Source organism: Theropithecus gelada, chromosome 11 (genome assembly GCF_003255815.1).
Source record: "Theropithecus gelada isolate Dixy chromosome 11, Tgel_1.0, whole genome shotgun sequence".
Lineage (NCBI taxonomy): Eukaryota > Metazoa > Chordata > Mammalia > Primates > Cercopithecidae > Theropithecus > Theropithecus gelada.
The window spans coordinates 119963554-119979118 of record NC_037679.1 but is presented as its reverse complement, the minus strand read 5'-3'; the positions used below and the strand labels follow the sequence as shown (position 1 = coordinate 119979118).

The 15565-nt window shown below is 42.8% G+C and overlaps 1 protein-coding gene across 3 annotated transcripts in view; it reads right to left on the bottom strand.

The window, feature by feature from the left end:
- RASSF8 (Ras association domain family member 8) overlaps nucleotides 1–14930 on the bottom strand; it is a 117587-nt gene extending 102657 nt beyond the window's left edge. For 2 of the 3 annotated variants that reach the window (XM_025403159.1, XM_025403158.1), the window contains exon 1: nucleotides 14813–14930. The gene's annotated coding sequence lies outside the window, so the exon portion shown is untranslated. The remainder of the gene's footprint in view (nucleotides 1–14812) is intronic. The other variant, XM_025403161.1, reaches the window with a different exon arrangement.
- Between the last annotated feature and the right edge of the window lie 635 nt (nucleotides 14931–15565).

The following is a 15565-nucleotide window of genomic DNA, read 5'->3' as shown; positions in this document are numbered from 1 at the left end:
TGACAGATGGATGATGAGCAAACTGAGGATCAAAGGGATTAAATGATGTGTCCACAGTCCCATGACGACTAAGTGACAAACAGAACCTGGTTACCCTAACCCTCAGTTCACACTGCATGCACCACACCTGTTTCAGGATAGTCCCAATTTATCTTCACATTCACCCTTCATATGTCCCACAGTCTAGCCAAACTGGCCAAATGAACCTACCCAAGCATTTTAACAAATAAACTAGCCTTTGCTTCTTTAAAAAAAAAAAAACTGCGATCTTTTTATGATTGCAGAATATTTGCTTATTCTGGGGAGACTGAAGAGGAAGGATCCCTTGAACCCAAGAGCTCAAGTTTGCAGTGAGCTATGATCTCACCAACGCACTCCAGCCTGGGCAACAGAATGAGATCCTGTCTCAAAAAAAAAAAAAAAAAAAAAAAAGAAATAAAGAAAGTCATCCATAAAAAATAAAAAGAATGAACAATCTACAGTTATACACAATATGAATGAATCACACAACTTTGGGTGCCAGAAACCAAGACACCAAAGAGCACATGCTGTATGATTTCATTTATACGAGGAAAAAAAACAGTCAAAACTATGAGATGCCAATAGAAGTGAGGAACACAGGGCCTATGGAGATGCTGATAATGCTGTTATTCTCGATCTGTCCACTTGATGCATGGATTTGTTCAGTGTATGAAAATTCAATAAACTGTATGTGCATGTGCATATACGTATACACACAGATACAACATACTTGAAGTCAAAAATCAATGTTAATATTTTAATATTTTGGTATGTCTTCATTCTGGTGCTGTTTTTTCCTTTTGGTATTACTGTTTTAAAAAATACAAAAATTCTTATCACCTTGTATGTATAATTTTGTATTCTGTCATTTTTTCCTTATAAAAAAGTAAAGCATTTACCTAAAGTACTGTAAATTCTTCATAAAAATTTTAATGGCTATATAACAATCCATCTGGAGTCTGTACCATAATTTACTTAACCAGTGCCCTGATATCAACCATTAGATGTTTCTAATGTTTATTATTATAAATACTGCTGGAGTAAATGCCCTTACTATTTTAGTTTTTTAGCCACTCTCTCCTCTTACTCAGCTTTGTATGTTTATATTACATATTATAGCTTATATAATATTTATGTACTTACTGTATCCTTAATGGTTGATAATAAACTTCCCCAAATCACAGACCACTTCATTCTTCCTCATAACCTTATGTCAGTCTCCCAAATATGGTCAGGTACTTACTATTTGTTGAAGTGTTTTTGGAAGCCAAGTAAAACTTCCATTCCCATTAATCTAGATTTCAGTATCACCTAAGTCATCCATGTAATATGCATGATTAAGTCAGTCATATTCCAAATTATTCGTTTGGTCTTCACACCTAGTGTTTACTGGCAGTTTGGCATGGTCCTGATTTAGGATATAAATTCACTCACCGACTAGCTGTGCTGGGCCCACGGATCCAGTGAGAATCAGTGAGAGTCAGACAAGTGCCTGCCATTAAAGAGCTTACAGTCATTGGATAACTAAATATGGATCCTGCTTTCCAGGAGACCCAAAGTCTAGCAGGGAAAGCAATACTAAACCAATCTGGACTTCTCACTCTCGTGATTAAAATCACAAGTGCTCAGACGGGAACAAATACCAATTCCAGAGCCAAACTCTGAAAACTTCTCCTGGGTGGTTACCTTCATGTTTGTTAGTCTGTGGATGAATGTGTCTGCCGTATTTACAATAAATTTTGAAGGGTTTTACAAACATTACTAATGCTATCGTATCTGCCAATGCAAAAGCACAGTACATTTTTAAAGTGCTAATAAAAAGAGACACACACCATAACAGAAACAAAAAGAAAGCTCATTGGAAACAGCTGAGAGTGGTGAAAAAATATTTTTCTTCTTCTGTGTTTTTTTTTTTCCCATATGAAATGAAAACTAGGAAGATTCCTGGAGGGCAAAGGATGAAATACAAGCATTAGTGACTGACCAGAACACAGAAGAGAGATCATCAGAAGTTTTTCCATTCTGAAAGTGCAACAGGATGATCGGTGCCAAAGGTGGGAACTTGGCCCAATGTTAGTTCAGGAGGCCAGAAAATTGTTCCACAACAGAAAGGCTGTGCATAACCAAGGTTCCTTACAATCCAAGAGGTAAGGAGTGAACCTGGAGATCAAGGGCTACTGAGGGGCTCCCCAGAGTCCCACAAAAATCATTAAGAAGCCATGTGCTTGCAGAGATTTTTAATGCAGACAAAGCTGCTCCATTTTAGAAAAAGATACCCCTAGAACATCCAGCAGCAAGGACATAATCAGTTATAATGCTTCAAAGAACCAACTTGCATTCCTTGAACTGCATCAAGGACCACAAGCTTAAAGACCTCTCAGTCACTTGAAACTCATGAAGAAATGAGCTTAAGAAGAGCCTCTCAGAAGCTTAGTTGTTTGAAGTAGAGGGCTTCTAAAATTACAGCAAAGGAATAAGAACTATGTATGCATATGATATAGAAAAAAGGCACGGTCATCTCCTAAGGGAGTGAGATCCTCCTTCAGGAGAAAGGGACAGCCAGGCTGGTTTTAGTGTTGTCAAGTGCTCTGGCAGGCAAAAAAGACAATGAACCATTTCTTCATGTCATCAAATAGCATGTTCAGATTTTTCAGCATCAATGCATGGGAAGTCTTATTAATGTAGTCCTGCTGGCACCTGGTGCTCAGTGCCTGAGAACGGTCAAGGGATGGGAGGGCAGACAAGCAGTAAGGCAGGACAGCCACCTGGCCAGCCCAGGGTGTGAGACCAGAGCCAGATGTCCGAAGTCCTGTGTATCATAACAGAGTCTGAACTCAATCCTGTGGGCACTGAGAGTTGGGCTTTTAGCAGGTCAGTGACCCAGTGAGATTTCTGTGTCCAAGAGCTCATCTGGCAACATGGAGGATGGGTTTCAGGCGGGGAGACCAGTTAAGAGGAAACAATCTAAATGAGAGATGATAAATTAGGGTAGTGAATGATGGAAGATGGAGAAAATTTCCTCAGCTGTCCAGGAAGTAAAATCAGAACTAGATGAATTAGTCAAGGCGAGGTGGCACAGGAAAGACAATAATAAGAGTAAGATGAATGATGGTCCCACAAATCCTGGCAGGAAATCAAGGAGGAAGTTAGGTGGCACACTGATCCCAAGAAACTGACATAGTTCAGTGGGCAGGGGCCCGGAAATCAGGGCACAGAGCACTGCAGGAGCACAGATTTGGACATTCGGCACCATAAAGGTTGGAGTAAAAACAATGAAGGCGGGTGATGAGTGAGATCACTCATAACAGAGATTCTTTCATTCTTAGGATGTGAACTCCTTTCAGAAGTTGATGAAAAATTCTGCAACCTCTCACCAAAAAAAAAAAAAAAGCGGGATGGTGTGGGAAGAAAGAGAGTTTAAAAGCATATGAACATTTTGAAAAAACGTATTAGGGAGCTCGTGGCCTTCCCTGCTGCCCACACGGGGACTACAGGTTAAGAAATCTTAAGGAGGCAGGTGAGCAAGGGAGACAGGAGGTGAGTGGGGATCAGGGGAAATAAAGGTCTAAAGCAGCATTTCTCATCCAGGATGCCACTGGCACACTGCGAGGAAATCTTCACCAGATAGGATGCTGAGTACCCCTGGCATAGCCCCAGGCCACTAAATACCAGATATACCCATATCTTCAGTCTGCAACAACCAAAACATGTCCCCACATATGCCAGAATGGCACCACCCCACTGGAGAACCCCTGTTCAAGAGGGAGCAGACAAGGCAGCAAAGAAAACTTGGAAAGTTCCAGGATGGAAAGAAAAGCAGATCCAATCCTCCAGCCACCCCTCCAAAATATACCCAGGATGTGACCCTTCTCACTTCCCCACCTCCACCATCAGCAAATTAGCCATCCCTTGCAGGGATTGTTGCAATTATCTCCTAACTGGTCTTTCTACTTCTAGCCTTACTTCCCCTTAGCAAACACTTTCCATATAACAGCAGAGTGAGCCTTTTCAATTTTACTAATTCTATTTAACAAACACTTTTATAATACTATCTGCCATGCTCTGTTCTTTACTAATATTAACTCATCTAATCCTTACAACACTATGAGACAAGTATCATTGCTATCTCCATTTTACCGATAAGGCACAGAGAAGTTATGGAACTAATCCATGATCCTACAGCCAGCACGTAGAGGGTTGGGTTTTTACCACAGAAGCCAGCTCCGGAGTCTGTGCTCCTGTCTGCTACCCAGGCTGCACTCCAGTTTATTCATTCCTCTATTCAAGACTCTCAACTGTCTTCTCACTCAGAGTCAAAACCAAGATCCTTGTCATAGCCAATAAGGTCCGAGTTACAGGGACCCCCACTACCTGCTCTGCCTCATCTCCAGCCCTTTGCTCCCACCAGCCTTACCCACCTGGCGGCTGGGATGTGCGCACACGTGCAAGCACTGGCTCCAGGGCCTCTGCACTGTGCCCTCTATCCAGAGCGTTCTTCCTGCACAGCTAGAGAGCTGGCGCCTTCATTTCACTAAGGTCTCTACTCTAATGTGCTCATATTAGCAAGGGCTTCCTATCCATCCAATATCAAACAACACCTCTACTCCCACCCCTAGCATTTTCAATCCCCCCATCTTACTTTTTTCTCTAAAGCATTTATCATCACATAAAGTGAAAATACTTGTTCATTTATTATCTCTCTCCCCCTAGTAGAGAGTGCTCTCCATGCAAACAGGAGCTTTGTGTGTTTTACTCTCTGCTATATCCTCATTCATGGAAGGGAGTGCAGTTCGGCTTTGAATGAACAACTAAAAGAATTAACAAAGAGGCGGGGTGTGGTGGCTTATGCCTGTAATCCCAGCACTTTGGGAGGCTGAGGCGGGCGGATTACCTGAGGTCAGGAGTTTGAGACCAGGCTGGCCAACATGGTGAAACCCCCATCTCTACTGAAAATACAAAAATTAGATGGGCGTGGCGGCACATGCCTATAATCCCAGCTACTCAGGAGGCTGAGGCAGGAGAATTGCTTGAGCCGGAGGCGGAGGTTGCAGTGAGCCGAGATCGTGCCACTGCACTCCAACCTGGCCGATAGAGCAAGACTGATTCAAAATAAATAAATAAATAAATAAAAAATAATGAACAAAGCAAGAGTGATGCCAAGGAAGCAACGTTTCAAGATGAAGGGAGATAGCCCAACAGTGTAAACATGCTGCAAACAACTTCAGTTATATTACGGCTGAAAAGTTTCCACTGGTTTAGGCAATTAAGATATGGATGCCTGTGGCATGAAATGTTTCTAAGAAATAGAACCTGGCTGGGGAGTGAGTTAGCAGGTGAAGTAGTAGCAGGAATAAGCACAGACAACCCCTGTAAGAAGCTGGCTGAGAAAGGAGACAGCTAGAAGCAGCACCAGGATCAATGGACTTGACATATTGTTTCCAGGCCCAGGGCAAGAAGTCAAGGAAAGGCGAGACTGAGTTCGGGAGAGAGAATGGATTACTGATAGAGAAGGGCCTGGAAGACAGCAGGCTACAGGGTGTGCATGGTGAGGAGCTCTTCTCCTACCCTTGCATGACTTAAACAGACGGGGTTGTCTCTAACTCCAGTCATCTTCAGAGCTACTTGCCTGGATAGACTGAAGAGGGGTCAGTGCCTGTCCTCGCCAGACAGCGGAGGTCTGTCCTGCCTCCCAGTTCAAACAAAATGATTATTCAGAGCTCATGGAGTTGGGTAAGGGGAAGGCACAAACTCTCCACTGAGGTATTTCATATCCATTTGTTTCTGTATGTGGATATACATAAACATCTCTTTTATTTCAAAACAACCCAGAGTGAAGAATCAGTGGCCCCATTTAGATATTACAAACTTGAGGCTTGGTAAGGCTCACAACTTCTTCAAGGTTACACCTGTGTAGCCAGGCTTTAACTTAAGTGGGCACTCTTTCCAAATCATGGCGTTACTCAATAGAATACAACAGGGGAAGAAACACATAATCAAGACTAGAAAAATTAAAACTAAGTGAATGATCTAGGTTGGGAGGTTTTCAAAGAAAGAAAAGTAATATAATTATCAATAGGAAAGACTGAAAAAAAGTGTATTTGAGATCAGTCAAAAGGGGCAATGTATGTATGTACCATCATCACCAGATTTTATTATTGTAACAGAGAGAAAATAACAAAAAAAGAAAGGAAAAGAGGGAGAAGGAATGTCTGAGTAGGAAAGCCTTCCACAAAGGCTATTGTAAGGAAACTAGAAATGTGATTAAACGTGACAAAAACACATTATCAAGTACTGGCTTAGAGATAGTTACTTTTCCTTTAGTTGGTTATCCAGCTGTGACACAATACCAATACTGTGTGATACCGTGTGTATATCAACTGATGTAATAAAAAAGGATGTAACAGACAACCGATTTTTGACAAGGGTGCAAAGGCAATTCAGTAGAGAAAGAATAGTCTTTTCAACAGTGTTGGAACAACTGAATTTTCATATGTAGGAAATTAACTTCCATCCATAACTCACGCCATATAAGAAACACAAAATGCATCACAGATCTAAATCTAAAACATAAAACTTCTAGAAGAAAACATAGGAGAAAATCTTTATGACCTTAGGCTAGGGAAAGATTTCTTAAATACCACACCAAAAGCCCAATCTATAAAAAACAAATTTGTAGGCCGGGCGCGGTGGCTCAAGCCTGTAATCCCAGCACTTTGGGAGGCCGAGACGGGTGGATCACGAGGTCAGGAGATCGAGACCATCCTGGCTAACACGGTGAAACCCTGTCTCTACTAAAAAAACACAAAAAACTAGCCGGGCGAGGTGGCGGGCGCCTGTAGTCCCAGCTACTCGGGAGGCTGAGGCAGGAGAATGGCGTGAACCCGGGAGGCGGAGCTTGCAGTGAGCTGAGATCTGGCCACTGCACTCCAGCCTGGGCGACAGAGCGAGACTCTGTCTCAAAAAAAAAAAACAAAAAACAAAAAACAAAAAAAAAACAAATTTGTAAGTTGAACCTCATCAAAATTAAAACCTTCTGCTTTTCAAAAGTCACTGTTAAGAAAAAGATGAAACACAAATGGAGAAATTCTTTGCAAAGCATACATTTGATGAAACACTTGTATTCAAAATATGTAAGAATTCTCAAAATTTAACAATAAGAAAACAGTCAACCCAATAAAAACACCAGCAAAAGACTAGGACACTTCACCAAACAAGATACAAATACAGCACAAAAAAACACATAAAAAGATACTTAACATCCGTAGTTACTAGAGAAATGGAAATTAAAACCACAATGATGGCTGGACACATGGCTCATGCCTGTGATCTCAACACTGGGAGGCCGAGGCGGGAAGACTGCTTGAGGCCAGAAGTTCAAGACCAGCCTGGGCAACACAGCAAGACCTCATCTCTACAAAATAAAATATTTTTAAAAACAGCTGGGCATGGTGGCACATGCCTGTGGTCCTAGCTACTTAGCAGCTATGACTGTACTACTGTACTCCAGCCTGGGCAACAGAGCAAGACTGTAAAAATTCACAACAAAATACCACAAATGGCTAAAAAAGACCAACTATGCCAAGTGTTGACAAGGATGCAAAGGAAACAGCATGTTTACCTGCTGGTGGTAAGAATATAAAATGGTACAATCACTTGGGAAAACAGTTTGATAGTTTCTTAAAAAGCTAAGCACACAGCTGCCATATGAGCCAGTCATTCCACTCCTGGGTACTTATCCAAGATAAATGAAAGTATAAGTCTATACAATACTTGTATGCAAGTATTCATAATAGCTTTATTTGTAATAGCCAAAAATTAGCAACAATTCTAATGTTCATCAAAAGGTGGATAAATGAGTTGTTGTATACTCACACAATGAAATACTACTCAGCAACGAAAAGGAATAAACTACTACTACATACATCAACATGAGTGAATCTCCAAATAATTATACTGAGTTTAAGAAACCTCAACAAAAAAAGTACATTGCTGCATAATTCCATTAATCTAAAATTCTAGAAAATTTGAACTACTCTATAGTGACAGACCAGTGGTTTAGAGGAAAGGGGAGAATGGAAGGAAAAGAAATTACAAAGGAGAATGAGAAAATTTGGGTTGGGCATGGTGGCTCTTGCCTGTAATCCCAGTACTTTGGGAGGCGAAGGTGGGTGGATCATTTGAGGTCAATAGATAAGCCTGGCCAACGTGGCAAAACCCAGTCTCTACTAAAAATGCAAAACTCAGCCAGCCATGGTGGCACAAGCCTGTAGTGCCAGCTACTTGGGAAGCTGGGCAGAACTGCCTGAACCTAGGAGGCAGTGGTTGAGTGAGCCAAGATCATGCCTCTATACTCTAGCCTGGGCAATAGAGCAAGACCCTGTCTCAAAAAAAAAAAAGAAAAGAAATTTGGGAGAGTGATGTGGGAATGATTTCATGTGTATACATAGATCAAATCTTGTAAAATTGTACAGTTAGGTACGTGCAGTTTACTGTGTGTCAATGATACCTCAACAAAGCTATTTAAGGCTGGGTGCGGTGGCTCATGCCTGTAATCCCAGCACTTTGGGAGGCCGAGGCGGGCATATCACGAGGTCAGGAGATCGCGACCATCCTGGCTAACATGGTGAAACCCCATCTCTACTAAAAATGTAAAAAATTAGCCAGTTGTGGTGGCGGGCGCCAGCAGTCCCAGCTACTCCGGAGGCTGAGGCAGGAGAATGGCATGAACCCGGGAGGCGGAGCTTGCAGTGAGCCGATATGTGCCACTGGACTCCAGCCTGGGGAGACAGAGTGAGACTCTGTCTCAAAAAATCAATTAATCAATCAATAAAATAAAGCTGTTTAAACAAAGAAATATAAGAGAAGGAAGTCATTATACACTAAAAAATAAAAAATATAGCACAAATAAACTACTATAAGATATTCTGACATTTAACATATTAGAACTTTCTGTAGAAATGAACAAATTTTACCTTCAACATTACAAAACGTCTCTATTTGTCACTGGTATGTCTACAGTAGAGTTTCATAGATTATAAATCCATTCAAATATTTTAAGCAAAAATAAGGGTAAAACCTTACTTTCTGCCCAATATCTATCCATTAAAGAAAACTCCAATTTCTTTTAAACATACATACTTGTATCTGGAAGAATAATTTAGTCTTAAGTAATTTTCCAATAGTAAAATTACTATAAGGATAAACATGATTTAGCACTTGCGAGCCAATGATAGCTAACAACAGTGACAAAATATAACACCAGTGACAAAATATATTACCTACATAAAACCTGGTGGCAAACTATCACAGCTCTCCTCTTGTTATAACCTGCATTTACATCTGATTTCTTTTCAAAACAAAGAGTAAAACATATGTTAATGAGTAAGAAAATATGTTTCTACATACATAAAATTTGGACAGCCCTACAGTTCACTGTAATATCTTGTGATATATCTGAATGTGATTTTTTAAAAAACAAAAAAACAAAAACGCTTGCTAAGAATAGCCTTCTACATCCTATAGCAAGTCTGTGAAATAAATGGGTAATAAATATTATTGGTGTCAAAAAGCTCCAGGCAACTTTTTCAAGGTCACCCAAGTAACCAGTGGACATATATACATGATGGGAAAAAAAAAAAAATAACAAGGGTTCCCAACCATAACTTTCCTCTCCTCCACAGTGGCAGCTACTCGTGATGCGAATGTCCTGCAGGCACAGAGGCCTTGCACAAGGCAATTCACCTGGTGTACCCCTCTCAGGGCTTGGTCTCAACAGTTTTTAAATCACGTCTAAATAAGCACCAAGGTAAGGGTCTGGCTTGCAGGGGCATCTCTCTCTTCTCATGCCTTCCTGGTTAGAAAATCAGGAGTGGGGAAATGTAGGAACAAAAGGAACAATTTTCTTTTGTGAAGCAAATGTATGGAAAGAAAGCCTAAGCTTCACTTTTCCAATTCTGACCAGATAAACTACTCACTCCTCCTCTAATAGAGCACCCAACAGGGGCTCAAAGATGCTGCTTTCATCCTCCTTGCTCTCCCAACCCAAGAGCACCTGGGCTTGGGAAACCTCAGGGTCCAGACCACTCAAATGATCACAGTTTGGGAACCCCCGAGGTGGACTGCAGAGGAGTATGTTCTGAAGGAGAATCAGCTCCAAAGTGCCCCCGCACACTCAGTGATCTATAAGATACAAAACTAGAAAGAACTAGAACTACACTCTAAGGGTGTGAGGAAATAATTTTTAAGGAATACTAAGGTCCTAAAAAACAAGTCAAGAGAAAAATGCAGAATTATGTAAGAAGTAGAGATTACAAACATCAATAACAGACATAAGTACTTCAGAGTTAGAGGACGTCAAGCTAATATTTCGTAAAGAGCAACCACATGACAAAAATACTCAAAGCTGTAAGCCTTCCTCAGACTTGGAAGGTCATGAGACTTTTTTTGGCTAAAATAAGGAATGCTTTAATGACAGAGAAGAAAAGAACTTCCAGACTTCTAGGTGGCTCCCATTTAAAAACAAACAAACAAACAAACAAAAACAAAATGAAACAAAAAAAACTCCTCCTCTCTCTTAAGTGTATGGTCCAGTGATGTCTAGTTACCATGCAAGTCACATCAACAGCTGGACAGCACTGAGCATCCTTGGAACTCCAACTCTTGTTTTTCTACTAAAGTTTTCCCAACCTTCCTTTGATGTCTGGCACCACCATCCAACAGCAGCTGACTAACGTGTTACCATGTGACGCTGTGTAAAATAGTAAGGCACAGTAAGATTTTTTTTCCTTTCAGTAAGCCTCTGCTGATTTAAAAAAAAAAAAAAGGATAATTATTTTAATGACATATTTAGAAAAAGGATTATGTACAACAGAAAGTCACAAGGGTAACACTAATTAAAAGGTGTCTCAATTTATTACTATGAATCTTTCACAGAGCCTACATGCATTTTTACCTGATATTTGCAAAGGTCATTTCATACTACACGTATAACCAGCAAAGAAGGAATACAGAAAACTGTGGGTCTGGCTTTTCTATAAAGAAAAACAAATTTAACAGTGATAAAGAAGGCAATCAAGATACAAATACAGAAGCCAGGCATGGTGGCACACACCTGTAGTCCCAGCTACTCAGGAGGCTGAGGCAGGAGGATCACTTGAGGCCAGGAGTTAAAGACCAACTGGGCAACATAGTAAGACTCCATTTCAAAAAAGAGATAAAGATACAAATTGATATTACGATCTTACTCATTATATCAACATATTTATTGAGCATCTACTACATATACCAGGCACTGGTGAATAAACCAGGTATTATTAACTTCATATTAACCTCTAGGGCAAGAGGAGGACCCTAAGTGATCAAATAATATATAAATTGTGGTAAATATTCAGAAGGAAAGTGATTATGTTATGAGGGAGAAAATAAAGGACCTCCAATTCACATGATGATAAGGGTGGCCTTGTCAGAGAAGACCTTTATGAGACAGGATATTTGAGCTAGCACTCAAGGATGAGAAGTTACTCAAGGAGCTGATCCTAAATAGACCAACAGCATGAGCCACAGCCCTGAGGCTAGCCTGCTGGAGAACTAGCCAAGATGACAGCAAGATATCCAAGTAGAGGTAGGGACCAAATCATGCAGGACCCTGAAGTAATGTCAAGGATTTGGTATCTTATCCCAAAAATAAATAAATGTGTTTCCTGAGAATCTTGACAACTTTAAGATGGCAAATGACTTTTTTTTTTTTTTTTCTTTTTCAGGCTGCTGGTAGGAAAACAGACTGGAAGGGGTGCAGAGTGTGTGCAGGAGGCACTGCACCAAGGAAAGATAGTACAGTACAGTGGCTTGCATTAGGATGGTGGAATAGTGGGGACTGAAAATCAGACCGGTTTGAAAGGGATTTTTGCAATAAAAATGGACAGCAGGACTTTATGATGGACTGGTTTGCTAGGGCTAATAGAAGAAAAGAGAGAGTGGAGCGAGCTACTCCTTGGATGGATGAGATGAAAAATGGAGGAGGAACAGTTTGAAAGTTTGAGTGACCAAGAGCTCAATTCTGAAGGAGTTTGAGATGTTGCCATTTATTGGCTGAAATGTGCCAGGCACATCTAATATATATTAGATGTTCTACTCACCATAGCATCCCTTTCAGTAGTAGTATCCCCATTTTCCAGATATCCAACTGTAGATCACAGAGGCTGAAGTGGCATGGCCGAGCTCGCTCACCTCGGGAGTGACAAAGTCACATGTGCAACCCAAGTCTGGCTGGCAGTGGGGTAAACATTCTTTCCACTATACGGAATACTTGGAAACTCTCTCTATACTTTGAATTTTTAAGTCTATTTAGGGTTGGAGCAAGTTAGCACCAAAGAAGAGTAAATAAACGTTATATTATTTTTTAATCCAAATCTTTAATTTATGATGCATGTNAGAGTAAATAAACGTTATATTATTTTTTAATCCAAATCTTTAATTTATGATGCATGTATTTCTATCCAACTCCCATTCCCACTCCACTTTTACCTGCACAGAGTTTTGTAGTGTTTTGAACACTAGCACGATATCTAAGATCTTAATGTTTTATAATAAAGGAGCAAAGCCATTATGCCAAGAATTACCCATAAGTAAAAGGCAACAATATCCCGCAACAAACAATATTTTTACTTCCAAGTCATTATATACATCAACATAAAACAGATAATAAATGAGTCAGAAACCCTGAAGAACTAATCATTTCTCAAAATACAAGGCAGTCAGGTCAAAAACTGACGTAAGTCACCATGTACAGAAGCCTACAAGAGCCAAACACTGAAGACTCAGGTTAAAAGGTTGCAACTTTAAAAAATAAATAAAAGACAAAACAAATTATACAACTATGTCGAATTTTAAATCTGTATTTCCCAAATATCTGAACCAAATGCCAAATTCAGGAAACACGCAACCTATAAACAACTTCAACACTCTCTGTTCTTTGTAATTGCTTTTTCCTGAAGCACATTGACACTTCTGCAAAGTGAAGTGCCTTTCCTGCCTGCACAGCCCCATGATTTGCTCCCTCTCAGGGCCCTCTAATGCACCCCTAAGCTACTAAAGCCCAGAAATAAGGTTTGATCAATAAACCTAGAAAGAACTCGATGTATTACTGCCAATTGTGCCCATCACAGAAAGTACCACCTGGAGACTCTTGAGGAAAAAATGAGGAAGGGGGAGATTTTTGAAAGGTTTTATCATCTGTATAAATACAGCAGTATAGACACATCTGTATAAATACATCTGTATAGATACAACAAATGTATCTGTATAATACAACAAAGTATAACAAATTATACTTTGTTGTATTTGGTCCCTGAATAGAATCATCATCAAACATATGTTCAGTCTTCTTCAAGTGGGTGATGGTCATGTGTAATTTTATGGTTTGGGGAGAGTGCCTCATGGAGATAAAAAAAATTAAAAGTACCATTAGTTATGCCCGCTAAAAGATAAAACTCACACAAACCACTTCCCCAAATGATAGTGCTGTCTCCTGCGTCCTGATTTTTGCGTCTACCCTGCACCTCTCCCTGCAGAGAGCTGGCTGGCATTCACTACCGCCTCACTCAGGCAAAGAACAGTATGTCGAAAACCCATTAAGAAAGCTTCTCATTTTCTGTTCCTTCATAACATGATGGCAACTCCTGGCAACTCCAAGATGAAAGGCAAAAAAGAAAATAAAAACTACCTGGGGCCCCCTACGAGAATGAGTGGTTAATCTAATGGAGAGAAAAGCAGAGATGCATACATATTTAAAAACGCTTCCTGGGGACAAAGCAGGTCTAATGAATTGCTGAGCCACAATCTACTGGAAAATCCATAAATGTTCGTCCCTGCTGTCACAGGGCTAGAGGAATTTTTTTTTTTTTTTTTTTTTTTTTAATGCAACGCTTTAATGCTAACCTGACAGGGCTAACCTGACAGGTTTAAGTCATCTATGAAACGTGATTTGCATTCATTTCGCTTCTAACTCCCTAAAGATCAGGAACAATATTGACCCGCAATTATATATCCTACGTTGCACTGTTCAAGATGCCATTTGATGCTGGGAAAGTAGTGGTTTAGCAACACCAGGCGGCTCTATGATGCTAAAATAACAACCAACACTGGATTCCGAACCCAAGCACTTATCTTTTAAAACCCAGTGCCGCACCAGGACCCATATTCAAAGCTCGCGTCCCTTCAGGTTGAATCTTTCGGCTTTGTGCGATTTACCCTCTCAAACTTTCTAGTTTGCAAGACGGAATTACTTTGAACGTCCCCTCTTCTGGACTCCTCTCCCCAAAAGGACTGGCGGCAAAGGAGAATAGAATGCAGATGGTTAATAGTTCAAATGAAATTTAAAAACCTATAAAATAAGCGTTCACCAAACCGCCATCCCTCAAGCGAGCATCCGATTTCCATTCGAAGGAAAAAATATTTTAAAAACCAGACATAAAATTCCCTTCGCAAGAAAAGTGGCCTCTAAACTCCCTTGCCAAGGACACTGGGAGGAAGCAGAAAAGCAAAACCAAGCTCGTACTTTTCAGTCCGCGGCTTGTGTGCCGCGGGAAGAGGCGCAAAGGGTGACACACCAGGAAAGGTGAACGCAGCGGGAGCGGGAGCCCGCGGCGGGGCAGGGTGGGGGCGCAACGGACGAGGGACCCAAGGTGCGGAGAGAGGGGCAACCGCGCGGAGGGCAGCTCCGAGGCTGCAGGCAGCGCGGGCGGGGTCTCCGGCGCAGCCCGGATCGCCGCCGCAGAGTAAAGTTAATACTTACTCAGTTTCGCAACTGCGCCGCCCCCGCAGGCAGCCGGGCAGGGCCGGCCGGGGCGCTGGGGACGCGGCGGCACCCGGAGCTCCGCGGCCGCCCAGCGCCTGTCCCCGCGCCGCACTCCCCGGCGCGCCGCGCGCCGCGCGCCCCGCACCCCGCACCCCGCACCGGCGGGAGGCCCCGGCCCCCCGGCGCTTCCTCTCCGCGCACCTCCCGGCCCGCGCTAGGTGAGTGTGGACGCCACTGGCGGGGGTGCCGCGGTGCGCGAGCGCTCGGCCAGGGGCAGAGACGCCGCGGGAGCCGCCCCCAGTGCCACCGCCGCCGCGGGCGGGAAGGGCGAGGCTCGGCGAGGCTGGGCGAGGAGCTGCGCGGCAGACGCTGAGCGGGGCGCGGCGCGGAGCGCCGGACGAACGCGGGCGTAGAAGTCGGCGGCCCGCTCGCTCCCGCGGCTGGTGCCTCTGGGCTAGGGGCCGGGCTGGGGGCCGGGCCGGGCCGGGCCGGGCGGCCAGGCGGCTCCGCCCCTTCGCCGGGCCGCGGCTAAGCGCGCGAGAGGAGCGGCGCGGGGGCGCCCCCCTCAGCCCGGCGCTCGGGTTTCAGCCGCCGCTCCCCCGCGCCCCGCCTGCGCCTGGCCCGCTCGCCGGCGCCGGGAGAGACCTCGTAACGGAACTGGGACGCCAGCGCTGCATTGTGGGAGCTTTTAAAGCGGCGGGGAGCGCGGTGCGACCCTCGGGCCCACCGGGCCACGCTCGCCCGGCCCAA